The sequence below is a fragment of the Caretta caretta genome, chromosome 28 (genome assembly GCF_965140235.1).
Source record: "Caretta caretta isolate rCarCar2 chromosome 28, rCarCar1.hap1, whole genome shotgun sequence".
NCBI classification, from domain to species: Eukaryota; Metazoa; Chordata; order Testudines; family Cheloniidae; genus Caretta; species Caretta caretta.
The window spans coordinates 16,407,673-16,435,542 of NC_134233.1; the positions used below are offsets into that span (position 1 = coordinate 16,407,673).

Consider the following 27,870-nt stretch of genomic DNA (forward strand, 5'->3'; position numbering starts at 1 on the left):
AAACAGGGGAAGTACCCACTTGGAAACATCTCCCTGCCAAAATATCCCCCCAAGCACTACACCCCCTTTCCTGGGGAAGGCTTGATAAAAATCCTCACCAGTTTGCATAGGTGAACACAGACCCAAACCCTTGGATCTTAAGAACAACGAAAAGCAATCAGGTTCTTAAAAGAAGAATTTTAATTGAAGAAAAAGTAAAAGAATCACCTCTGTACAGTCAGGATGGTAAATACCTTACAGGATAATCAGATTCAAAACATAGAGAATCCCTCTAGGCAAAACCTTAAGTTACCAAAAGACACAAAAACAGGAATAAACATTCCATTCAGCACAACTTATTTTATCAGCCATTTAAACAAAACAGAATCTAACGCATATCTAACTAGATTGCTTACTAACTCTTTATAGGAGTTCTGACCTGCATTCCTGCTCTGGTCCCGGCAAAAGCATCACACAGACAGAGAGAACCCTTTGTCCGTCCCGTCCCCCCCCCAGCTTTGAAAGTATCTTGTCTCCTCATTGGTCATTTTGGTCAGGTGCCAGTGAGGTTATCTTAGCTTCTTAACCCTTTACAGGTGAAAGGGTTTTTCCTCTGGCCAGGAGGGATTTAAAGGTGTTTACCCTTCCCTTTATATTTATGACAGGTGCCAAGGTCCTTTTTAGTTTGAGGAGGCCAGCTATTAGAGCATGTCCATTTAACCCTCAGACTAGGCTATGGAAACCTTCAGAACTTTTATTTTTTGTTTTTGATGTCTATGGGGTCCTCACATCCATGCTGCATGTGGTTTGCTACAATTAATACTTTAAGAAAACTCCTAGGTGAAGTGAGACTTTACCAAAGTGACTTTGGCCCAAAGTGATAGTCATTTCAACTGCTCAGGACACATTGTCTGTATCCAAGGAGTTTTCACACCTGATTTGACTGGACACCTCAAGGAGTCACTGTAAAATGGGGTAAGGTGGAATCATCAATTGTAAAGATCAAGAGAAAGGTGGAAGTCCTTCACCTTCGAGGTCAAACAGCTGTCTAACAGAGACTGATGTACTGTGACCCCAAGACTGATCCCCTCTGGGGAAGGAAGTCACATCATCAACAGGCTATGACAGCCCTGACTAGTCTGTCTGTATCTAAAATAGCAGACTAGCCTTCACTGCAGCTCCACCCCTACACTCCCTTGGCATTCTAGTAACTTGCCATTCCTTTTTCTATTGTTTCTCTTTTGTTTTTATTTGCTGGAAGACATAAGAACAGCCATACTGGGTCAGAGCAAAGGTCCATCTAGCCCAGTATCCTGTCTTCTGACAGTGGCCAATGCCAGGTGCCCCAGAGGGAATGAATAGAACAGGTAATCAAGTGATCTGTTCCCTGTCACACATTCCCAGCTTCCAGCAAATAGAAGCTAGGGACACCATGCCTGCCCATCCTGGCTAATAGCCATTGATGGATCTATCCTCCATGAATTTATCTAGTTCTTTTTTGAACCCTGGTATAGTCTTGGCCTTCATAACATCCTCTGGCAAGGAGTTCCATGGGTTGACTGTGTGAAGAAATATTTCCTTTTGTTTGCTTTAAACTTCCTGCCTAATAATTTCATTTGGTGATCCCTAGTTCTTGTATTAAGAGGAGGAGTAAATAACACTTCCTTATTTACTTTCTCCACACCAGTCACGATTTTATAGATGTCTATCATATCCCCTCTTAGTCATGTCTTTTCCATGTTGAAAAGTCCCAGTCTTCTTAATCTGTCCACATATGGAAGCTGTTCCATACCCCTAATCATTTAGTTACCCTTTTCTGAACCTTTTCCAATTCCAATATATCTTTTTGAGATGGAGCGACCACATCTGCATGCAGTATCCAAGATGTGGGCGTACCATGGATTTATGTAGCAGCAATATGATATTTTTAAGCCACCAGCTGCACGTTTGCTGTCACGTTGCCCAGGATGTCATTAACACATCCCGAATGGCAGTGCAGTTAATTCACAGTTGCCTGGTGTGCTGTCTGCCATGGATAGGAGCAACATTACATTATTTTTGGCATTCACAGAACAGCTGCACACAATGGACGATCGCTTTTGAGCTCAGGAAATTAGCATTGAGTGGTGGGATCGCATCATCATGCAGGTCTGGGATGAAGAGCAGTGGCTGCAGAATTTTTGGATGAGGAAAGCCACCTTCCTGGAACTGTGTGCCGAGCTTGCTCCAGCACTGAGGCGCAAGGACAGCCAAATGAGAGCTGTCCTCTCTGTGGAGAAGTGTGGGGCGATCACAGTGTGGAAGCTGGTGACTCCAGACTTTTGCTGGTCAGTCCTGAATCAGTTTGGAGTCGGGAAGTGAACGGTTGGGGCTGCATTAATGCAAGTGTGCAGGGCCATTAATCGCATCCTCCTAGGAAGGGCCATGACTCCTGGCAATATGCATGACAGTGGATGGCTTTGCAGAGATGGGTTTCCCTAACTGCAGAGGGGCGATAGATGGCATGCATATCACAATTTTGGCACCGGAACACCCTGCAACATAGTACGTCAATAGGAAGGGGTATTTTTCTATGGTGTTGCAGGTGCTTGTGGATCATTGAGAGCATTTCACTCACATCATCACAGGGTGGTCTGGAAAGATGCATGACACACGTATCTTCAGGAACACCGGCCTGTACCGAAAGCTGGCCCCATGAGGCCCGCGGGCGGGGTAGGTCGCTCCCAGCCCCTCAGAGCCACACAAAGGGCCGAGGTGCCCCTGCCTGCCGGTCCCCGCGATTTGCCGCGCGTGCACGGTGCTAAGCAGGCGGAGACTACATTTCCCAGCACACCTGGTGCACAGCAGCCCTTCCCAGGCATGCGCAGCACAGCTCGCACCGAGGGGGCGTTTCCCCACCCCCGTGCCCCTGCCAGAGCTGGGCGCGCAAGCCAGGGCTGGGGTGTAGGGCACAAGGAATGTGCTGCCGCTGGTAGGGAAAGGGGTGGTAACAAAGCTGCTAGGTCACAGGTGGCCAGCCTGTGGCTCCGGAGCCACATGCGGCTCTTCAGAAGTTAACATGCGGCTCCTTGTACAGGCACCAACTCCGGGGCTGGAGCTACAGGTGCCAACTTTCCAATGTGCCGGCGGGTGCTCGCTGCTCAACCCCAGGCTCTGCCACAGTCCCTGCCCCCACTCCACCCCTTCCTGCCCCCTCCCCTGAGTCCGCCGTGCCCTCGCTCTTCCTTCCTCTCCCCCAGAGCCTCCTGCATGCCATGAAACAGCTGATCGGGAGGGAGAGGGAGGCGTGTGGGGATGTGGTCCCTGGAGGAGTGAATTGTTACCAGCAGCAATTACTGATACAAGGTTGTTCTGATTTGCTGACTTGTTGCTACCTCTCATCTTGAGCATCCTCTGGTCCCGGGGTTGCACATTGTAACAATGAGGATTGCATCTGTCCCAAGTTGCTACCTCTCACCTTTCCCATCTTCTGGTCCAGGAGTAGCAAAGTGTGACCTACCTCTGCCAGCTCTCACGGTGTAGAACTCTGTGAATTGGATGAGGTCTGTGGGCCCTTCTTTGGCTGTTTAAAATATAAATTAAACAGCACAATGACATGTATCTGTACAATAACAAAGCTAAATGAAAAGGAGTACTTGTGGCACCTTAGAGACTAACCAATTTATTTGAGCATAAGCTTTTGTGAGCTACAGCTCGCTTCATCGGATGCATACTGTGGAAAATACAGAAGATGCTTTTATACATACAAACCATGAAAAAATGATGAAGTGATCAGCGGAATTCACGGACTCCCAGCCACAGATGAGACAAATATGTGAACTGCTACGAGACTTTATGCAGTCAGATACTTTGATAAGGGATTCTTTGTTTCGGAGGGCTATATGTAAAATATTTCACTGCAGTGTTTTCTCCACAAATTGTAATTAGTGGGGGTGTGTTCAAAGGAAGGCGGGGGAACAAAGAGGGGTGAGACTTAGGGAGAAGGTAGGTTGTATGGCACCATAGTAAATACTGAAAAAATGTTTCACAACTATTTTATTAGATTTAAGTAATTTAACAGTGAGCCACAATAATGTGTTGTGGTGTACTGGGTTATACCCGGTCAGGCAGTTTTGGGACCTTTTAGGAATCATATGGTGCTTGGTTTACATGTATCAATATAACACTGACAATATTACAGACTAACACGGCTGTTACTCTGAAACCTGTCAATATTAGTTTTGTGGTTCTTACAGTAGATTTATGATTGTTACACAGTCACTGATCCTATGAATTGTCACAATGCACAGTAACAAAGTGGGTGCTTTTTACTACTGCCGCGCATTGTGCAACATATGTTAGGAAATAATAAAGATGAATAATTTCCCAAAAATATACAGTTTTAATGAGTATTGAAAATGCTTCACAAATATTCTGTGCAAGTTAAAAGCAAATACATTAGAATCTTAATAAATGTCTGCAACAGAGATTAAAGAAAGGGAAGGAACGTTCATGTCCATGTTAGCTATCCGTACATCAGCTGTGGCTTTCAGAGGTCAGAGTATGTGAAAGCTGTGGTTGTCTTTAATGTCCCCTGGTGTGGAGTGGTAGGGGTAGGGATACAGTCCATGATGCTACATGAGGAGGGAGGTGGTATAGTGGAATTCTCCAAGGACTGGAAAGGGAGGTGAGCCTGTGAGTCCTGTGTTTGGTGCCGGAGAAGCCCCATTATGTTCTGATGCATCTCCCTCTCCGTTTCCTGTGTCTTTCTCCTGTCTGCTCTTTCCCTCTCCATTCAGTCTGCAATATTTATCCTCCAGGCCCCCGTTCATGGTCTGATGCAGCACTGGCTTGTGGATCTCACTGATTAGAACATCTCAGATCCTCTTTTCTCCTCCTTATCTGGCTCAGGCATTCTGTGGGTGTGGAGGGGGAACCCCTCAAGGGCAGCAGCTACAGATTTAACACACACCAAGAAGTACTATTGTCATTATAGTCACAAAGCAAAACAAAAGTTAAGATTCCGAAATCCCCTCCCATGCTCCCCTAAAGGTTTAAACAAGACATGCTTATTGACACTTCTGCTTCAGAGAGCATGTGCATGGCACCATTCACAGCAACAGCCATGGTGAACGTGGGCTGCGATCCCTAGAAAAGCTCAGGAGAAGCTTGCCAAGTGCTCTTACCTGTCCTTGGAACCAGCCAAGGAATGAGCTCAGACAAAGGTCGAACTAGAACAGCACTTCGGTTTATTTATTGGCATTGAGCAAAAGTTGTTTTGTACGGCTATACTCACACACATATCTCATTCATGCTGCAGACGCAGGTGAAGATTGATCTTGATTTCACAGGTGGCTGAGGCTGGCCAGGCGACAGCTGCCTGGAGATTGGCCACGAGGCTACGAGAGTCCCCGAAGTCCCTTCGGATCTGCAGGAAGGCTCTACTGCTTCCGGTCCGGTCCCAAGTTTAGCATTCTGTTACATTTCCTTGTTGGTACCCCTGACCTGGCCGCCCATCTCGAGATTTATCCCTTCACCAAGATAATACCATGGTTCCATAAAAGGCATATTTGCCTCTTTGTTTTGCCATTGGCTGTTACTCACACTATCTAACTCATTCCTTACATTAATTGATTACATATTGATAAGCATGAATACAATTGATAGAGTTTTGGTCCCCCCACTATAGAAGGGATGCGGACAAATTGGAGAGAGTCCAGCGGAGGGCAACACAAATGATCAGGGGGCTGGATCACATGACTTACGAGTAGAGGCTGAGGGAACTGGGGTTATTTAGTCTGCAGAAGAGAAGAGTGAGGGAGGATTTGATTACAGCCTTCAACTACCTGAAGGGGGGGTTCCAAAGAGGATGAAGCTCAGCTGTTCTCAGTGATGGCAGTTGACAGAACAAGAAGCAATGGTCTCAAGTTGCAGTGAGGGAGGTCTAGGTTGGATATTAGGAAACACTATTTCACTAGGATGCATCTGATAAAGTGGGTTTTAGCCCACGAAAGCTTATGCCCAAATAAATTTGTTGGTCTCTAAGATGCCACAAGGACTCCTTGTTGTTTTTGTAAATATAGTGGTATCAGTGTCTCAATTTCTTTTTGAAGTAAATAGCAAAACACCTGCAAATGGTGGGCGATAGGCAATTGCCTTATGTTAATCCATGTAGCTAATTACTGATGATGTTTAGGAAATAGGAGGTTAAGTCAAAGACACTATTGTTCACCTCAGGACTCTGTGCTCTCAAGAGAATGCCTGGAACTGTATAAAGGGCTCTTCAGACTTGATCCTTTTTATCTCAGATCTGCTTAAGCTTCCTTCAGGGGAAGTTTGAGTCATAAGACTGAGGTCTGCCATCCCATCTGGACCACCCTGATATTGAATATTTGGACATTGGACTATGACCTAATGAACTGATTCTGAAAATAATTCTTTGCAATTCTAAAGCTCACCGTCTCTATTATGAAACTGACCTAAGGACTGTATTCATGTCTGTACATATAATGATCTTTTAACTAACACTCTCTCTTTTCTTTTCTTTTTTTAAAATAACTTTTAGTTTAGTTAATAAGAATTGGCATGTATTTGGCAAGATCTGAAATAGTCATTAACTTGGTGGGTAATGTGTCCAACTCTTTGGGATTGGTAGAACTTCTTATATAATGAACAAGATTTTCAATAATCCTTATTGTATTTGACTTGGCTGTCTGGGAGGGAGCCCAAGGCTGGGTTGTTTTAAGGGAACTGTGTTTTGGCTTCTAGGTAACCAGTAAGGTGTTGTTGAAGCTGTTTTGTTGCTGGCTTGGTGAATCTAAGTATTGAAATAACCACCAGTTTTGGTAATTGTCTGCCCCATTCTTTGCAGTTAGCCCAAATTGAGAAATCTCAGTGTGCCCCCCACCCCTGGAACGCCAGTCACAGCGGCGTAATCTGGCTAGGATACACATTACCACAGGTTAATTGGGTTTTGGATCAGAACCACATGCTTGTCAAAAATTAATTTTGATATTGGAGAGTTTAAAGGCTAAAAATCAGTTACAATGAGTGAGCAACAATCATATGAAGATCTGGACAGAAAAACCCTTGAAGAAATGTGCTTACAGAGGGGGTTGACTTTTAGGAAAAAAGCCCTAGAGCAAGAACTGAAAAGTCTGTTAATGGGCCAGTGATCAGAAAAGAGGGTCTCCTTCACCTGCCCCAGATGCAGCTGCTGCAGCAGAAGCAATCAAACTGCATGCCCTGAGAGAGAGCCTGTGTCTTGAACATGAACAAAGACTGGCAGATCTTCGAATGCAAGAGAAGCAAGTCTTGGGCCCAGCTGCAAAAAGAAGCTGAGGAAAGAACCAAGCAGGCTGAAGACAGAGCCAAAGAATCTTACTGGAAGTGAATGGAATTGCTTGCAAGCTGAGGCAAAACTTGCCAGACTTATGCTCCAAATCAAAAAAGTTAAAGAATAGCAGGAACTGTATCGTCCTGAAAATCCCATTTATACCAGTCTTGGTATGTTGTTGGATAATAACATGGTAACTGTGTTTGATCAAATTGATGTCATAACCCATTCCCAGCGAGAGTATGCATGTGAATCTTCTGTGTTATCTGTACCTAACGGAGATTTGTGAAGGGGGGCCATGTATGACTCTGAGCAGTTGTCTGTGTTTAGTCAGGTATACTGTGACCAGAAAGAGGGTAACCATGTATACCCCAACACTGCCACCTTTTATTCAAATGCTGTTACCGTGAGCTCAGGAGGAGGTAAGCCTGACTGGGTTGCTAAGAAGTGCAAAGTGTAGACAAAGCCTTAGAGAAGTGTGTTGGTGTCTAATGACCAGAGTCTTTCAAATGTGTATGAACCCACTGAATTTGCTTTAGAAAAATCCAGTGTGGGTAGCTTAAAGGAGGCTTCTTTGTTAACTGATATTGGAAGTGAACAGTCAGTGTCTCAGGTTCAGAGGAAAGGCTGGATTCCGGGATTTACACAGCAGAGCAGCCTTGTGAATAGACCGCTAGACACTTTGGGTATGTTGTGTGAGCTCTGATGCACGTGATGCCTTAGGGATGCAGAAATTGGTTGTTGGAAATCAGAAAACCTGTAGGTCAGACATGCTAATGGGAATTGGTTGTGTCTCTTTAAGGCATATGGTGTCCATGCAAGTTACCTAGCTGACAAGGAACGAACAAATCTGCCCATAGCTGCTAGCACAGAGGACACCCCTAGCCAGCCAATAAATTCTGTTAAGCAGGAGAGCTCAGATTTTGATCCTCCAGAACTGGATGGGGAATAGAGAGGTAGCTCAGTGGCAGAGCACATGCTTTGCACATATGCTTTAGTCTAATAATTCCACAGATTAACTGCTCTAAGATTGTCACTATTTGAGGGCAGAGCACAGCTCCCTGGCATTTATATGAAGATGGGATCTTATCTAGCCAGCGAAGTCTCAGGTGTTTATACCACAATCACCTCCATGTTCAGTGGACATTCATTGCCCGATACACGGGATATCAAGATCCCTGGGACTCTCTGGGGAAGGGAATTTTATTATTATTTTAAAAAGGTTTTCCCCAAAGTGTATTCCGATAGAATATTGGGTAAATTCATATTGAAAATGGTTATTAATGTGGGGCCTCCACAGTGTGCGCCGGCTTCTGAAAGCAGACTCAGACTAGTGCAATATCTGAACAGCAGTAAGCAGGGGCCAGTGTGGTGCGGGACAGTAATGCCGGCTGCCTGGGAGCTGCAGCCGGGTGATAGAAGGCATGACTCCGAGATAGGAGGCCCCACGCTTACTTGGGATAGCCAGGAACATTGGGGGCTCATCCTGGGATAATGAGAGCCCCCTGGATCCCCACACCATTGCTGCCACCCAGATCAGCCATGGAGACCCATCCCCTACTATGGCACTTCGGGGGCTGGGGGCGCTGCCTCCCATGCAGGGTAGGGGCTGACTCTGTCTCTGTCTCTTGAGTCCAGGGCACAACCTCCCCCCCTCACAACCTCTGCTGCACAAGACGTGGCCCTGTTGCAAAGGCATTCCTTGTGAATCCCCCTCCCTGAACCAGCCCCACCCCAGGAAGGAACACTGGGTCTTCAGGGATGAGGAGGAGAATCTGCTTTCTATGCAGCCCTGAGGCCACAGGATGCTCTGGGAAAAGCAGGATTCGGGGTGTAACCTACAGGGAGGGCTGCCTAGCTCAGTGGTAGCGTGTGTGCTTCACCTGCATTAGGCCCTGGGTTTAATCCTTAGTGTCTCCAGATTCTTTTGGCCTGCCCAGCTGTGATGCTCTAATGGGTTAAGGAGTCAGACTCAATATGTACTGGGCTTTCCCTGCACAAGCTCAATAATTCCTGTTCACTGCCAGAGGGATGTGGGGCTTGTGCTCCTAAATCCCCTTGGCTCTATGGAGATTCTTCTCCTCTGTGCCTCTTGGGATGACGGTGGATGACGATGGAGAAGGAGGGAACCCCTGAGTCCTGGAGGGAAAGGTCCCGTCAGCACAGACCGAATGCTTAGAGAGCCGAGCTGCAGGTGATTTTCACACTGCAAAGACACTGCTCCCTTGAGGGGACAGGAGGCAAGTGCAACGGGTTTGGGATGCTGCGTAAACGAAAGCTGAGACCCAATGAGGGGCAGGTGAATGGCAGCTCCACGCAGGGCCACGGCGCTCAGACACCCCAGGTCTAGGCACCCTGGGCTGGGCTAGACAGAGAGCAAAGGCAAACGGGGACCCGGTCCCCTGCAATGTCCCTCTTCTGGGAGAAAGCCCCAGGGATAAGTAGGAGCTGGGATGGAACAGGGGTTGAGTGTGGAGCAACGCCAGCCCCCCACATGGAGGGGGGGAGCAGGGCTTGGGCGAGGAGCAATGTCAGCCCCATGCAGGGGGGAGCAGGGCTTGGACCAGCAGCTCAGGCCAGCCCCACGTGGTGTTCCCTTTTCCCTTTGGGAACTATGGTCATCCTATGCAGAGTGAAAGAGTTTCACACCTTGCCCAGCTGGGGCTGAGGGAATCAGCATCTACTGGGGGCTAGGATGGAGCTGCATCGGCAGCCGAGCGGGAGGTAGGTTGGAACCGAGGAACCTGGGGAACATTTCAGTCCTTATTTTCTATTGTTTGGTTTGGGATTGTGCAGATTCAACGACTGCAGCCTCTGCTCCCGGGTCTCTCCCAAGGACATAACATTTCTAAAGATTTTAACAGAAATGAGTGAAACAAAATGGCCACTTGCTGGCGCCAGAACCTAAGGAATGAAAAACCCCATGCTTCTTCTGTGTGTGTGTTGACTCTGAAAAGGGATTTGGGTCCACTCACTTTACTGCTGGGCTGGGAACATAGCAGGACAAAGCCATTTCTGTGATTGTGACACTGGCTGTGAGGAGGCTTTAATCGCATTAAAATGGAATGCTGATTTTACACCAGAGTTATTAGCCGCAGCTTCCCAAGGGCAATTCCAGTTGGCTCTTCCCAGAGATGGGTGGTCGGGCAACAGGGAATCTCTCTGGGTCCCACTGTCAGTTCTCCAGTCTTTCTCCCTCCCTCCCTCCCCCACACTATCACAGGCCCCCACTATTAATGAACCAATGGATATAAACTGGCCATCAGCAAGTTTAGGCTTGAAAATAGATGAAAGTTTCTAATGATCAGAGGAGTGAAATTCCGGAACAGCCTCCACTTGGGACAGAAAACCCTACTGGCTTCAAGACTGAGCCTGATAAGTTTCTGGAGGGGATGGTATGACTGGACTGCCTACAATGGCGTGTGGCCTATCAGTCACTTACAGTAGCAAATATCCCCAGCAGCTGGAGATGGGACACTAGGGGGCTTTGAGTTACTGGTCACTCTAAAACATAGGCTGATAGACTTTAAGGTCAGAAGGGACCATCTTGATCAGCTAGTCTGATTTCCTGCACATCGCAGGCCACAGAACCTTGCCCACCCACTCTTGTACTAGACCCAGAACCCCTGGCTGAGTAACTGAAGTCCTCAAATCATAGTTTAAAGACTCCAAGTTTTAAACCTGCAAGTGACCTGTGCCTCATGCTTCAGTGGAAGGAGAAAACTCTGCAGGGTCTGTGACAGTCAGACCTGGGGGAAAATTCCTTCCCAACCCAAAATACGGCGATCAGTGAGACCCTGAGCATGTGAGCAAGATATACCTGCTAGAAACCGAGGAAACAATTATCTGTATAATGACAGGTTTCAGAGTAGCAGCCATGTAAGTCTGTATTCGCAAAAAGAAAGGAGGACTTGTGGCACCTTAGAGACGAACAAATTTATTTGAGCATAATCTTTAATGAGCTACAGCTCACTTCATCGGATGCATCCACTGAATACATCCGATGAAGTGAGCTGTTGCTCCTGAAAGCTTATGCTCAAATAAATTTGTTCGTCTCTAAGGTGCCACAAGTCCTCCTTTCTTTTTGTGAATTCTCTGTAGTGACTCAGAGGACTCCCCATCTAGTATCCCATCACCAGTCATTGGGGATATATACTGCTAGCAGTCGCAGATCAGCTACATGCCATTGTAGGCTGTCCCATCATACCGTCCCCTCCATAAACTTATCATGCTCAGTCTTCAAGCCAGTTGGGTTTTTGCCCTCACTGTTTCCCTTGGGAGGCTAGTCCAGAACTTCATTCCTCTGATGGTTAGAAACTTTCATCTAAATTCAAGGCTAATCTTGCTGATGGCCATTTGTTCTTGTGTCCACTTAAGTTTTGTTATGTCATTATTATTCGAACACAAAAGAATCCGTAGCAGCAAAAATTGTGTTTCCCCCTTTCTCCCCATCATGCCTGAGCATGATACAAACACCTCCTACAGCTGGAAATATAACAGTGAAGACAAGGAGCTACAGATGCATGTTCCCACAATTCTGACTTTGTCCAATGACACAAGGATGCTTCCCCCATTGTGTGTTTGGTGACCTGCTGGGATGTGCGACAGGAATTCTCTCATTCCACTGATAATGTGATTATCACACAATGCGACTGACATTAAACCAATTCCAGAGAAAGAAGAAAAACATATTTGCATTGGCCGGGAATCGAACCCGGGTCAACTGCTTGGAAGGCAGCTATGCTCACCACTATACCACCAATGCACATGGCAAAATGCCTTCTCCCAGGGATCACAAGTAAAAAATGACTCACTCCTGCAGCTAATGAGCAGGATGTGTGGGCTGGAGTCAGCCTGCCATCTGTGAGCAGAGTCAGGTTCCCAGAGTGACTGAAAGATGGTCTTAAGGCTGTTAACCTGTCACCTTCTAGTGGGTGTTTGGTACATGCAGGCAGCCCCTGCTCCTGGGTCTCTCCTGAGGAAATAAAGTTTCTGTGCAAAATAACAAAACTTTTCACAGGAAGGAGGGAAAGGAAATGGCCACACGATGGCGCCAGGGCACCAGGAATGTAACACAGCAGGATTCCTCTGTGGGCAGTAAAAAGAAAAGGAGGACTTGTGGCACCTTAGAGACTAACAAATGTATTATGGGCAGAGACTCTGACAAGTGCTTGATCTCCCCTCTCCTGGATTCCAGGAGCTGTTGGGTTTCACCCTTGGTAACCTGCAAGGCGGAGACAGTTCTATTGATGGTGACACTGGGATTGAAGGATTTGATCATATTATTAAAAAGATTAGTCGGAACCTGAGCTCTCAGTTCTGACAGGCTGGTGTCCTCAATTCAGTTCCAAAAGGCCCCCGGGACCCCGCACTCCCCAGCGGGAGTGAAAGGAGACACCCCCAGCTCTGCCCTTAGCTCCAGGCTGACGTATCAGGGGTGGGGGGAATTGACTTCTTTGCTGCTGAGAAGGGAGCCAGGCCAGTTCTCTGGGGGCCAGCGTTCCCAGCCTGAGCCAGGCGACTTCCCTGCCTCCTGGGGCCTGCAGGCTTGGACTGGTCCTGGGGACACCCTGCTGCTCACTGAGCCACTGAGCCAACCCTTGGGAAAGGCAGCGGTTTTGCTCCCTACTTCAGCCTTGTCTGAGCAGCGCGCTGGGGAATCCCCGAGAATAAAGACTCAGCCAGGCTGATTGCTGGGCATCTCCCCTACAGCCAACACCCACAGACTCTCCCAAAGCAGCAACTCCTCCTTCTCCTGTCTGACACCTGAATGCAGCTGGAAATCCCAGTTCCTGGAAGTCAGAGACAACTGCTGCCTCCCCATACTTGGGGGGCACAAGCTAAAAGAGAGGACACGTGACCTCCCCACCTGTCTCCTCCCCAGTCTGGGGCACCCACACTCCCCACACCGCACATTAGCTGTGTGGGGGGAGAGGCTTTGTCCTCCCACTGCATTTGCTCTCCCTGGCAGGCAGGCCCCTGGCAGGGAGTGGGAGGGAGCTGCTCCCGGTTGCTGCATGGTGCAGTGTAGCCAGCTGCCTGGGAGAGAGGGGGAAGTGGCAGCCCAATCCCTGCCCGGGCTCAGCTTCTGGGGACAGGGGTCCACTCGGAGCAGGCCGGGGGAGGAGGGGGGACTCTGGCTTGCTCACCCGCCGTCTCCAGAAGCCGAGCCTAGGAGGGAGGCAGCTCACCGCGGCCGCAGTCAGACGCTCGACCAGGTGCAGTGTCCCAGTGGCCAGAGGAGGTTCTTGCCCCATTCCCTCCACTCCCCACCTGGGCCAGCTGCTGTAGGTGCATTTGACCTTGCACCACATACCCACCCTCCCTTCCCGATGTATCACCTCTGCTGGAAGTGCTTTTCCACAGCCCATGAGTCCCCACAGGGCTGAGTCTCCCCACAGGGCTGTTTCGGGGGCCCCTGCCCCACCCCAGGCCAGATGGGGTAGTGATCTCACAACACCCCTTTGTGACTCCCAGGGACCCTGTAGAAGCAGCAGCTTCATGCTGGGCTCTAGGGCACCCCAAAGAACCTGCTGGGGGAGGGGACAGTTCAACTCCCATGTCAGGGGGTGCCTGGAAGTGACCATAGCCTCAGCCCCTCCCCCTCACAGAGACACCCCATGGCTCCCCCCCTCACAGCCCTCCCTTCACAGTCACACCCTCATGGACCCTGCCCCTCACAGTGACACTCCCATGGCCACAATGACCCCCTGTAGTCCCATCACCCCAGGAACCTGCACCCCTTTCCCCTGTGCCTCGGGGAGCCCACACTGAAAATGCCAAGGTCAGGGCAGGTTAATACCGGTGAACTTGGGTGTGTATTTGTCACTGGAAAGGCTTGACTCATAAGGCTAAGCTCCAGCGTTCACGTGTCATTTTATTTCAAACTCTGATAGGGATACTAAACAAGCCACACTAAGGCTGGGAAGTTTTGAATAGGTTTACCTATCTATCTGCATCTAGGCCTGCAATCCTTCTATTTGACAAAACCGAAGTTAATACTCTTTGTACACTCAAAACAATTTCGAAACTTACCGCAGTTGTCCGAAAGTGTTTTGGTGTTAATAATTGCGGCTATGTGATATTTTATCTAGGTAGGTTTCAGAGTAGCAGCCGTGTTAGTCTGTATCTGCAAAAAGAAAAGGCGTACTTGTGGCACCTTAGAGATTAACCAATTTATTTGAGCATAAGCTTTCGTGAGCTACAGCTCACTTCATCGGATGCATTGCTCAAGGAAGCTCATGCTCAAATAAATTGGTTAGTCTCTAAGGTGCTACAAGTCCTCCTTTTCTTTTTATCTAGGTACTTTCTCAGAGGCCTCAGCTGTCATTTGCTACTTCTTGCTGGGAGCCCCCTCCCCCACCCACTGATTTTCCTTCTGCTCCTTTCTTTCTCCTCTTTCCCTGTCTCACCCCTTCCCCTCCTCTCCGGCAGGGAGACTGAGTCACGTTCCTGTCCCCAGGGCATTCCCTCTCTCCGGCTCGGCCCCTGCAGCGGCGACCAGGAGCTGGTCCCAAGAGCCTGCCTGCAGCGGGCGCTCAGGGCAGCGCTCTGCGCCCGGCAAAGACAGAGGGGAGGCTGCAGCCAGCAGCCGGAGACAGGCCCGGGGCTGGTGACACAGGAAGGGGCTGCTGCAGCGCTGAGCGTTGGGTGCTGGGAGGAAGGAGGCGGGCAGCAGGCAGAACAAAGCCCCGAGACCAGACACCTGGGCGTGGATGCTCCTAAAATCCCAGGCGCTGCTCCCTCCATTTTGACCCGGGAGCCGGGGCTGAGCAGCTGCTGACTCCCCGCACCCCAATGGGGGTCTGTGCTGGGGGGAGCCCCTCATTAACCCCTCCCTGCCCAGCCGCGGGGGACTTTCTCCAGCGGGGACCAGCCCCCCGGGCTGCAGACTGCAGGTGAGTGAGAAGCTCCCCTGGGAAGGGCTGGGGACGGGCAGGAAAGTGACTCTCTGCCCCAGGGGTTCTCAGGTCTCGCAGCCCCTGGGAATCTGCGCCCCGGTCAATGGCCCGGCGAGGGTCGGAGCTGCCTGCTGCAGCTCTGGGCAGGACCGGCTGGACAGGCAAAGCCCCGGGGGCTGCAGGTGGGGAAAGAGGCCCCAGAGCTGGTCCCCCCGCTTGCCTGTGTGGGGGCGGAGGGGTGGGGAAGGGAGGGATGAACAATGAGCCAGAGGTGGAGGGACGGGACAGATCCTGCGAGCTGGAACAAGGAGGAGTCCGGTGGCACCAAGTAAAGACTAACAGCTTTATTTGGGTCTAAGCTTTTGTGGGTAAAAGAACCCCACTGCTTCAGATGCATGCTTGTTTTTGTGGATACAGACTAACGCGGCTTCCCCTCTGATACCTGACACCAGGCAAGTGTGACCTGGGGGAGTCTGAACTGTCTCTGGGAAGGCAGGAGATTTCAGGGGGAGAAGACCAGGGGAAGAGGTAGGTGTGTGGGGGGGGCTTAAGTGTATGTGTGTGTGGGGGGGAGAGTTAAATGCATCTTCTCTGATTTTGTCACTTTCCCCTCAAATGTTGAAAAAAATTCTCTCCACTTCTTCCTCCTTTCTCTCTAATGATCAAATATGACTATCAAATCCATCCCATGAAGTGAGCTGTAGCTCACGAAAGCTTATGCTCTAATAAATATGTTAGTCTAAGGTGCCACAAGTCCTCCTGTCCTTTTTGCGGATACAGACGAACAGGGCTGCTACTCTGAAACCTGTCAAATCCATGTGGTTCCCCACACCCGACTTTTCTCTCAGAGGATTCACCTTTTACCCTCCCAGATATTAACCCATTTTCTTTCTATTTCTCAAATCTCAATTTAAAATCTCCTCAGATATGTGGGTTTCCCCTGCCCATTCTATCTGCAGCAGTTTGTCCTTGTTTAGGTGGGAAATTGTTGCCCAAATGGGATGGGGGGTTAGTGGGTGCTGTTTGGGAGAGGCCTGAAACACGGCTGAATCTGGGGTGGGGGTGGTGGGGTGGCCAGTCTCTGCCAGCAACAGGGCCTGGAAGGGACATAGGAGGGGAAGGGGAAGCCAATGTCCCCACTGGAGGATCCACTCTCAGCTGCTGTTTCCCCCCCCCCCCTCAACTCAGCCACCTGCCCATCTCCTGCTCTACACCTCCTCCCTTGCATGAGTGACACAAAGGGCTCCCTGCTCTGCATGTGAATGGTGGGGATGGAGGGAACCATCACTTTCTGATCGTTTATTGAACATTCCTGTTGAATCCCTTCAAACTTTCCCCCTTTTCCCCTGTAATTATTGAATTGCCCTCAGATCTTGGTGTTTTTCTCTCCTATTGTCAAATATTATTTTTGATCCATTTTTTCTCCCTAATTCCTAAAGATCGATATAAAATACCCCCCCCCCCAAAAATTGCCCCACTTTCTCTGAAGTTATGTTACTAAGGTAATATGCTCTTGAGATTTCTTCCTGCCAATCTAAATATAGAATATTAACATAAAAATCTCATTAGATTTTGTCCCTTTCTCAAATTCTTGAATATTACAATAAAATTATTGCTACTGTTGCTCTTTTCCTTTCTGTTGATAAAATATTGATAAATCACTCATTTTGCCTCTTTAGCTATTATTGATCATTGATATAAAATCAGGGTGGATTGATTTAAAACAAGGCAATTTAAATCAGCAATTCAAATAATAATTTAAATAACCCAGTGGGAAGCCTTGATATAAAGCACTGAAGTTTAGTAAACTTTTCCACTTGTTGTTGGTTTTTTGTCTAAAGAAAGGTGCATTCCCTTTGGTTGATACAACGATTACAACATGTTGATTTAAAACTAAATAGACACTTTACACTAGATTAGGCAGAGGTGCTGGAACAATTTTTATAGTGGGGGGTGCTGATGATGGAAACCATTGAAACTATGTATTTGGTGTTTGCTATTACTACTTCAAGCCTGGGGGTGCGGCAGCCACCCCCAGCCCTCCTAGTTCCAACACCACTGAGATTAGGTACATCTTTTTGCTACCAAGGAGAGTACACTATAACTAGATACATTATATAGCTTAACATTTTCATATTTTTATTAATTGTACATTTTTAGTACATTAGAAAATGGTGAATGATATATTGCTTATTTAATAGAAAATTAACTTTTTGCTAGTGATTCTGTGTTATGCTGCATTAGGATGGTAACTAGAATTTAATTAAACACACAAAGCAGCATATAAAATTTATTTTTATGAAACTAAATCATCTGAAATGTCTTGGATACATAAACTTCTTTTATCAAAACATGTTTCACATTTACAACTAAGTGATTTATTAAACAGAGAAAATAACTCTAGTTAGTGAATTAAACTGATTATTTCAGGTCAGCCTGGGAAAATGTTCCAATATACCTGAAAGAGACTTCAGCTTACATTCCTTGTTGGTGTCTCTTTAAGTCAGTGGCTTTATCCCAACACCTGTGATGACTTTGCCAGTCTGAGGCACCCAGTGGCACAGCCCCTGATGCCCACAGGATGAAGCCCTTAACGATCTACTGTGCTGTATTTATAAATCTTGACCTCAAAAGTTAGATGCTTTTCCCCTGATTCTTTCTTTACATAGAAAAGCAGCCTTTAATGTCAAGTGTTTGATAGAGGCTCCCGGATTCATCATATTTATTTGTTATTTAAATATTTTAAGAGATTATAATAAGACTAGGTCTTCAAATATTGTGTATTAAATTCAAAATTCATTTTAAACAGGTTTTTTTAAAAGAAAAACTCATACTAATTTAAATAATAAAATCAAAAGAATCTGATTTAAATAACATGAAAAAATTAAATAAAAATCACCAATTTTTATACACCCTGTCTAAAATCCTCACATTTTCCTACTTTGTTCTCTAATTTGTGAAAACTGACCCCAAATTCCTCAGATTTCCTCCCTTTTCTCTTTAATTACTGAACATTGAGATCACCTCTCCGATTTTGCTATTTTCTGTGTAGTTATCAAAAACGAATTAAAAAACAAATCTCCGTTTTAGAGGTCTTCCCTATGTTTATTTAATTGTAGCAACTCCTGTTTGGAGGGAACCTGTTTTCCTGAGTCATTCCCCAGATTAGAAGCTGCAGGGGGTGGGGTTGATATCCTAAAAAACAACTTTCCCCTCTCATTTGAGAACCATCTGTGTTCTTATTTATCTCCATTAAAATGTTGGCTGATGAAAGTGACGTCTCCCATATTTAGTAGACATCAAAGCCAGAGGCTTCCCCATATTTGGGGGATGAGTGTTTCCCAGCTGCTAACCGGACAGTTGGCTGGACCCTTACCTTTTCCCCAGATGGGGCAGGATGAGGGGGTCACTCCCCTGAGGGCAAACAACTTCAATTTGTCCTCTCCCTCCTTCAACTGTTTATGAGCGGGATAGTGGGGGTTGGGCTGAGCAGCCTTGGGTTCCAGTTTATTTCTTATGTTCCTAAAAGCCGACGCTTCAGATCTGGAGCCAGCCCCCTGCTGGGGTCAGGATGGGATTCTCTCACCCCACGTATTCTGGGTATTTATTTATTTATTTATTTTGTCTTCTTCCTCTGAAGCCTCAGAGACTGCCATGGCTGGAGACAAGACACTGGGTGGGGCCAGGGCTCTGTGATAGCACCGAACATTCCCTCTCGCAGCTGTTTGGCTGGTGGGTTCTTGCTCACACTCCCAGGGTCTAATTGATACAAATTTGCGGATGATACTAAACTGGGAGGAGTGGTAGATATGCTGGAGGGTAGGGATAGGATACAGAAGGACCTAGACAAATTGGAGGATTGGGCGAAAAGAAATCTGATGAGGTTGAATAAGGATAAGTGCAGGGTCCTGCACTTAGGACGAAAGAACTCAATGCACAGCTACAGACTAGGGACCGAATGGCTAGGCAGCAGTTCTGCGGAAAAGGACCTAGGGGTGACAGTGGACGAGAAGCTGGATATGAGTCAGCAGTGTGCCCTTGTTGCCAAGAAGGCCAATGGCATTTTGGGATGTATAAGTAAGGGCATAGTGAGCAGATCGAGGGACGTGATCGTCCCCCTCTATTCGACATTGGTGAGGCCTCATCTGGAGTACTGTGTCCAGTTTTGGGCCCCACACTACAAGAAGGATGTGGATAAATTGGAGAGAGTCCAGCGAAGGGCAACAAAAATGATTAGGGGACTGGAATACATGACTTATGAGGAGAGGCTGAGGGAACTGGGATTGTTTAGTCTGCAGAGGAGAAGAATGAGGGGGGATTTGATAGCTGCTTTCAACTACCTGAGAGGTGGTTCCAGAGAGGATGGTTCTAGACTATTCTCAGTGGTAGAAGAGGACAGGACAAGGAGTAATGGTCTCAAGTTGCAGTTGGGGAGGTTTAGGTTGGATATTAGCAAAAACTTCTTCACTAGGAGGGTGGTGAAACACTGGAATGCGTTACCTAGGGAGGTGGTAGAATCTCCTTCCTTAGAAGTTTTTAATGTGAGGCTTAACAAAGCCCTGGCTGGGATGATTTAACTGGGAATTGGTCCTGCTTCGAGCAGGCGGTTGGACTAGATGACCTCCTGAGGTCCCTTCCAACCCTGATATTCTATGATTCTATGATCACAACAGTAGAGTCAGCCTAGGTCAGATTGGCAGCGACCTTAAGTATTTCCCTCCTTCCTCTAGAGTGTGGGGTGCCGGGTCACTTGCCAGGATTATCTGGGTGTATCTGACTGATTAATTTCCCTGCCATTGCTGGGCCCTCTGGCACTGGTGCAACTGTGTCCCTCCACTCCTCTTCCCGTAGACAGAATAGTTTAGGTTCCTGTGGGCTGTGAGACTTTGGTCTCAGGTCAGTTGTTGGGTTTAGTGTGCGATGCTGGTTGGTGCTGGTGGTGTGTGATATACAGGAGGTCAGGCCAGAAGACCAGGGGGTCCCTTCTGGCCTTAAACCCTGTGACTATGGCTCAGTGACTCTGACCAGAGTACACCAAACCCCATGACAAATGGTCTCCATAAGGGGTTCCTTTCTCCAGCCCTGAGATGCAGCCACCTCTGGGGTGGGTCAGTGGCCGTTATTGGCCAGTGACAGGGCATGGAAATTTCTTAGCTATTGTGGCTGCTGCCTGGGCCTGGGCCTGGGAACATGGGTGTTTCTCTGAGGAAAGAGCGAAGGGGCTATGGCTGAGACTGCGGGGCTAATGGGCTGCAGAGGCCTCTGGGGAGGTAATGCCCTTTACAAGCTGAGGGAAGATGGCATGACTGGTTCTGGGATGCCTGACTATGAGATGGAGGCAGAGCCTGTTGCTGTGGAATCCGCGGCCTTCGCTGGGGACTCTGGCTTGTAGGAAAGCCCCCTATTAAAAAATAGCTGCGGACGGTGGAGGGGGCCCCAGTTTCTGAGGGCGCTGTGAAGCAGGCTGGTTTGGCCAGTGCAGTCAGGGAACACACTGCTCAGGGGGCCTGGGTCGCTGCCGGGTATTACTTTTACCAGGAGTCCCCACCTCGGTGAAAGACCAGCTGGGGAAGGCGTGGACTGTCCAAGGGCCCAGCCTAGTAGAGCTTCTATGCTCATGGGGAGAACGGGAAACCCCTGTGGCAGGGACACTGAAGGACCGGGCTGTGCTTGCAACAGGGAGACACCCTGCCAAAAACCTCCCCTCCCCACTAGGCAGCGCTCTCTGTGACTGTGTACCTCCTGCAGGCTCTTTTTGAGTGCCTGTCTCAGAAGAAAGTGGACGTTTCATTCCTGCAGGACTCTTGCACAGACGCAGGCACCAAACCAATTGGCTTTCTGATTGGAGAGGGGAGGTTTTTCTGAGTCCTGGTTCCACGGGGAGTGTGGGAGTTGCCTTTCTCTTTGCAGATGGGCTGGCCCTGCAGGCCGTTGTTCCAGGACGTTTATTGATGGGTCAAGCTACTTTTGAGCAATATCGTCTTTTTTTTATTAATGTGTAAAATCCTCCTGGAGGGAAATACAGGGAACTTTTTCTTTTTTTTTCCTTCCCAGCGCTTGGATGTTCTTTTGGCAAATTGGTTTTTTGACAGGTGATATTTTAATTTGGGGTGGAGGGGAGCAATTTCAATTGTACTCTTAACAACAGATTGGATAGGAGTCATCTGGAACCTCATCCACTGTCTGCTCAGTGACTTTCAGCTCTTTGACAGGCTGCTGACCGGACTGATGTGGGATAGTATAACCTACACGCCCCCTGGGTGTCGTGTTCTGGCCCATCTAGTGGCACTGAGACCACTGAGCTCCAGAAGTCCCAGGTTTGATCCTGCCTGCTGATGACCAGGGTCTGTCAGTGTTGCGACAGCATTTCCAACCTTATGCCCAGCCGTACAGGTGGTTGAGTACCGGTACCAGCTCTTTGTCTAGGACCCACTTGGGCAGGGCTTTTTATGTGTTTATTCATCATTTGCTTTCTAGTTGCATTGTCCCAGCTGGGATTTCAGATCGTGTTCGGTCTCATTTGTGTTCTCTTCTCTCTGTGGGAGACTGTCACCCATACTAGCATTTTAACACTTGCCTTGTACAGGATGTTCATTTTGGGGACTCTTTTAAGTTTTTTTTTTAGCACCTGGTTGCCTCCAAAGCATGCCTTTCCTTCCTTGAGGCAATGGTGGGAGGTGGCAAAGTCAATGTATATGCAGCAGACAACTCTGGGCCTCTGCCAGAGAATGGAGCAGTTAGAGCCGGGTGTTGCAGAACTTAAAAAAGACTTTCATGGCAATAATGATGCTGGGTTGTAGGACAGCTTGAAAAATATTTTAAAAACACCTGTGCTTGTGGGACCTGTTGGATAGCAAAGTTCAGGGTGCACTTATTGCAGCAGGTGGAAGAAAATGAGTTCAATTGATATTTTTTCTAATTCTGCATGGGTCTCAGCAGAGGCCATTGCCGCTAAGCTTGGTTTTCATTCTGTTTGCTGGTTTCTTTTTTTTTTATTGAAGACACAGTGTTGCTGATCTGGACAAATGTCCCTTTGAGCAAGCCGTCCCCGATTATACTCACAGTTCTATTTCCTTGCCTGTTGCTCCTGCTGTGGATTGGGACATTGATAGGCATGGCGATTTGCTTACCTTCAGTGAGTCTTACAAATGTACTTTTAATAGCTTAGGCCCCAAAGCATTATACCTGTATATGATTATGGTAAAGATTCAGCATTTTCAAATGCTTATTGATTATTCTGGTTCAGTGTGGAGATGACAGTTTCTGGCGGCAGACTCCGTCTATCCAGCCTGGTGGTCTCTACACAATCCTGTGATTGCGAAGCATATGGGTGATCTCCAATGGAGAATTCTTCACAGGGGTATGGCCTCGAATGTGTGCATCATTTGATTCTGAACGTGTCCATGTGTGCCCTGTGACATGGGGGAGACTGTTTCTCATCTGTTTCTTACTTGTTCCAGGTTACACCCATTATTTGTTGTACTTCAGGGTGTCTTTTGGTTATAGTCCCTTGATTTTTCTCATAGTGTATTTCCTTTTACCATTAAGTATGGATTCACAAATAGATCTGTAATATGCCTTGTGAACGTCATTTTGAGTCAAGCAAAGACAGCCATTTTGAAAAACAAACAATGCAAAGTATCTGGTACTGGCATTGCCAATGGGCTTCATTTTTTAATTTATTTTTTAGTGGATTTCTGCCTTCATTTGGAATTTAGATATTCTACTCATACATAATTTGGATCACATTATTCAGGGGTGGGCTGCTGGAAATGCACTTAATAGTTTTAGGGATGGGCAGTTGTTTTGATGAATTTGTTTGTTTGTTTGTTTTATTTTTTTTATTTTTACTATTGCTTTCTATTCTGATTTTATTTAAAGTCTTTTAAAAGCCAGACTCTCTCTCTTTACTGAGGAGACTTGGATTGAGCTTCCTGGCTGAGATGCTGTTGTTTCCTCCACTGTTATCTGGAAGCTCAAGTTGAGCTGCTCCTTCTGTCCCAGTGGGATCTGTGCTGGAGAGTGACTTTATTTAAAATTTCTTCTGTGCTGAGCCAAGGTGAGGAATTTCTCCAGTTGGAACAAGTCCCCTAAGGCAGACTTACGCTCTGCCAACATCAGCTCCTGAGCCAGAGACCTCAAGGAAGGTGCCGAGGACGGGCAGCAAAATGATTCTGCACAAACAACCCCTCCTCATTCCTCATCTCTCCTCTCAGTAGTAGTTGCAGGAGCTGATCGAGCCATGGGGAAGAAAATGACCCTGGAATGGGACTGTCCAAACCAGAGGGGCAGGGAGAGGGGAAAGGAGATCAAAAGGGAAAGAGGAGAGAGACTGAAAGGGGCAGTGGGAGAAGTAAGTGGGGAGAGAAATTCCCAGATCTTTGACTTGCCCAGACATACTTATTGCAGCATCCTGGGACAGATTCCCTTGCCTGTGAACAAGGGGAGGAGCAGAAGGAGGAAAAGCAAGTTCCTGAGTCTCCCTATTCCCCGTGCCTGGGAGCATGCTGCCCTGGGAACCAAGTCTGGGGGAATCCCCCAAAGTGACTCCTTTGTTTCTCTTCTGTTCTACCATTTGGTTCAGAAAGTTTGTCACTGGGAGGATTGAAAAATGTCTCTGGTGGGTTTAGTCCTGGCGGGAGGGGCCAGGTCTGCACTGTAATAAAGTGATCAAGCATTTTCCCAGCATGGCAGAATCTGGAGTGTCTCTCTGCAGGGAAAGCGCCTGGGGCAATTTTGATGTGAAATTAAATTGAAGCCTGCTCTGAAATCTCCCCAGTTGCCCTTCTTGAGCCCCACACACCTATAGCCAAATAGACAGTCCTTGTAGGAGCAGGATTTTATAATTGTACTAATTGTACTATAAGAATTGTTGTAAACTTTGATTTCATTCTGCCAGCCACCCTTTTTGAATAACAGAAAGGAATGACAGGTTTCAGAGTAGCAGCCGTGTTAGTCTGTATCCGCAAAAAGGACAGGAGGACTTGTGGCACCTTAGAGACTAACCAATTTATTTGAGCATAAGCTTTCGTGAGCTACAGCTCACTTCATCGGATGCATTCAGTGGAAAATACAGTGGGGAGATTTATATACATAGAGAACATGAAACAATGGGTGTTACCATACACACTGTAATGAGAGTGATTCCTTAAGGTGAGCTATTACCAGCAGGAGAGCGGGGGGCGGGGGAGGTGGGGGGGAAACCTTTTGTAGTGATAATCAAGGTGGACCATTTCCAGCAGTTGACAAGAATGTCTGAGGAACAGTCGGGGGGGGGGGGGGAGATATAAACATGGGGAAATAGTTTTACTTTGTATAATGACCCATCCACTCCCAGTCTCTATTCAAGCCTAAGTTAATTGGATCCAGTTTGCAAATTAATTCCAATTCAGCAGTCTCTCGTTGGAGTCTGGTTTTGAAGTTTTTTTGTTTTTTATTCCACTCTACACCATATATTAGGCTTGAATAAAGACTGGGAGTGGATGTGTCATTACACAAAGTGAAACTATTTCCCCATGTTTATTTCCTCTCCCCCCTCCCCCCCGACTGTTCCTCAGATGTTCTTGTCAACTGCTGGAAATGGCCCACCTTGATTATCACCACAAAAGTTTTTTTTTTCACTCCTGCTGGTAATAGCTCACCTTACCCAATCACTCGCATTACAGTGTGTATGGTAACAACCATTTTTTCATGTTCTCTGTGTATATAAAATCCCCCTACTGTATTTTCCACTGCATGCATCCAATGAAGTGATCTGTAGCTCACAAAAGCTTGTGCTCAAATAAATTTGTTAGTCTCTAAGGTGCCACAAGTACTCCTTTTCTTTTTGTGGATACAGACTAACATGGCTGCTACTCTAAAAGAAAAAGTGAGAGACTTGGAAAGACCAGGAGACAATTAGAAAACATCCATTGTATCGGATGCTAAACATGTTAGCAGCACTGACGACCTCAGAGGTGAGACAGGCACCCCTGAAGGCGAGACAACAAATAGGAGATAACAATGGGAAGCCCGACAATAACCATCAAATAATAACAGCAGAAAACCCCAAGATTAACACCACTTAAGGACTAATGATTACAGGATGACATTGCAAAATGCATGGACTCAAATGGGAATTTACAACTATAAAGCTGGGGTGTTTTGGCATGGAACTCTGGGTTCAGTCCTGCAAAGCCTTGGAGCATCGGATCGCGACTGACAGAGCCCAGCTCCTCACTCATGCTCAGTCTAACTGGCCATTAGATTGACTCGAGCTACAACAGACTGGTAACTATAAACAGCTACTGGAAGGACTCTGTGTGTGTGTGTGTGTGTGTGTGTGTGTGTGTGTCTGTGTGTGAGAGAGAGAGAGAGAGACTGAAAAGCATTGCTAACTGTTGTATTTTCAATAAATGCGGCGTATTTGCCTTTTCCCCCTGAAAAGATCCCGTGTGCTTTGTATGAGCATAACATCCTCACTTCCTCCATAGCCATATATCGTTTCATACACGCTCTCATTGTTCTTACTTATAGCCTTCCCCTCTTCTAGAATCAAACTTACGTGTTTCTGCCAGGAAGTTCTCGAAATTCCTCGCTTTCTCACTCCATATCTTTCAGACAGGTAAATCTTATTTTTGACGTTCATTATTCATTCTTTCCATATGTTCAAACCATCTTAACTTTCCAATTATTATCCTGTTTGCAATTTAATTTTAAAATTTGTATTATCTTCTTATCCTAACATTACTTACCCTATAAATCAATGTTCTCCTGCACATATTTCTCAATAAAAGCATTCCAATGCATTTATTCGGCTTTCATCCTAATATCATAAATTAAGTATATACCCGGGGTAATGGAATTTATATTAATTATTTTTATGCCTATTTTATAGATGGCAAAGCGAGGCCCAATTGACGTATTTATCAAGCAAAGACATCCAGTTGCTGAACACGCAAGTAATTCTGAATCAGCTGACAGCAATGTAAATGAAACCGAAGTATTGTCAACAAAAAGAATTCGCACTAGCTTTACTCAGAAATAGACTCCTCAAACATTCAGTTCGGTTTTGTAGCCACGAATGATGGTGGCATGCCAGAACCGCAGTGCGTTATTTGTGGCAATGTGTTGGCTAACAACGCAATGAAGTCGTCAAAGCTCAAGAGGCGTTTAAATACAAAACATAATGAAATTGGTTCAAAGCCGAAAGAGTTCTTTGAAAGAAAGCAGATCTTTGAAGTGTAATATAAATAATTCTGCTTTGCGAACTTCTTATAAAGTAGCGCTTCGCATTGCTAAGGCTAAAAAGCCATACACAATCGGTGAGACACCAGTGATAAGCGGTATTAAAGATGCCTGCATGGAAATGGTGGGCGAGCCGGCGGCAAAGAAAGTGGCTCAGGTGCCACTTTCAGATGACACTATCGCTCGACGAATTCACAATCTGGCTCACGATATGGAAGATTAGCTCATAGGACAGATTAAATTAGCAAAGTACTTTTCTTTGCAGCTTGATGAACGTACAGACCTTGCTAATACAGCAATTCTGATGGTGTAATGTGCGCTTTGAACATGAGGGTGATTTGAAGGAAGAGTTTTTGTTTCTGCTTCACTACCAACAAAAACAACTAGTTCTGAAGTGTTCAAGGCTGTGAGCGACTACATCGTTAACAAATGTGGGTTGGATTTCAAGTTCTGTGTAGGCGTATGTTCTGAAGGTGCTCCCGCAATGACAGGACGGCATTCGGGAGTGGTTACCCAGATTAAGGCACTTGCACCCGAATGCAAGTCGCTGTACTGCTTCCTTCACCGAGAAAGTCTTGCAACAAAAAAAATGTCAACAGAACTGAACAGTGTGCTCAGCGAGGTCATAAAAATTGTGAACCATGTAAAGGCAAATGCTTTAAATTCGAGACTGTTCACTGCATTATGTGATGATATGGGAGCTGATCATAAACAGCTCCTATTGCATGCCAATGTACATTGGTTATCGAGGGGAAACGTCCTGTCAAGAGTATTTGAGCTCCAAAACGAGCTTGCCGAGTTTCTTCATGACAAAAAACCAAACTGGTCACAATTGTTCCGAGATGAGGATTGGATAGCCAAGCTGGCTTATTTGCTTGATATCTTTGCCATCTTTTAATGATCTCAACACCTCCATGAAGGGAAGGATGGCTTCGTGTCTTACAATGGCAGACAAGATTGACGGACAAACAAAAGCTAAAAGCATGGACGAGTCGAGTGTCAAGAGATCGTTATGACATGTTTCACAACTTAGCAACAATCATCACCAATGCAGGTGAAGACCTTGATGTTACATCTCTATGAAATGTCATCAGTGAACACTTGACGAATTTGGCAGAATGTTTTGAGTTTAACTTTCCAGCAGAAGAAGATCCACAGAAAGGGACTGGATGGATCCAAAATCCATTTATTCCATTGAAAGATGACTTAATTGTCACTACGGAGGATTAATTGTTGGAGCTGGCTGCCGACGAAAGATTGAAGATGAGTTTCGAAACTACAACATCGTTTGCTTCCTTTTGGATAAAAGTGAAAGCAGAATATCCTGAGCTTACTGAAATTGCTCTGAAAACTCTTCTCCCATTTCCTTCAACAAACCTCTGTGAGACTGGCTTCTCAACCATAAGTGTCATTAAGACAAAGTACAAGAATAGTACGTATAGTCATTCT

The 27,870-nt window shown here is 46.7% G+C and overlaps 1 protein-coding gene and 1 non-coding gene across 4 annotated transcripts in view; one reads left to right on the plus strand and one right to left on the minus strand.

The window, feature by feature from the left end:
* Nucleotides 1-11,987: 11,987 nt before the first annotated feature.
* Nucleotides 11,988-12,059, minus strand: TRNAG-UCC (transfer RNA glycine (anticodon UCC)). Its single transcript has one exon. It is a non-coding gene; the product is annotated as a tRNA-Gly (tRNA).
* A 2,654-nt stretch (nucleotides 12,060-14,713) lies between these two features.
* LOC142068340 (uncharacterized) overlaps nucleotides 14,714-27,870 on the plus strand; it is a 30,849-nt gene continuing 17,692 nt past the window's right edge. For all 3 annotated transcript variants that reach the window (XR_012666290.1, XM_075124014.1, XM_075124015.1), the window contains exons 1-2: nucleotides 14,714-15,192; nucleotides 15,613-15,723. The gene's annotated coding sequence lies outside the window, so the exon portion shown is untranslated. The remainder of the gene's footprint in view (nucleotides 15,193-15,612; nucleotides 15,724-27,870) is intronic.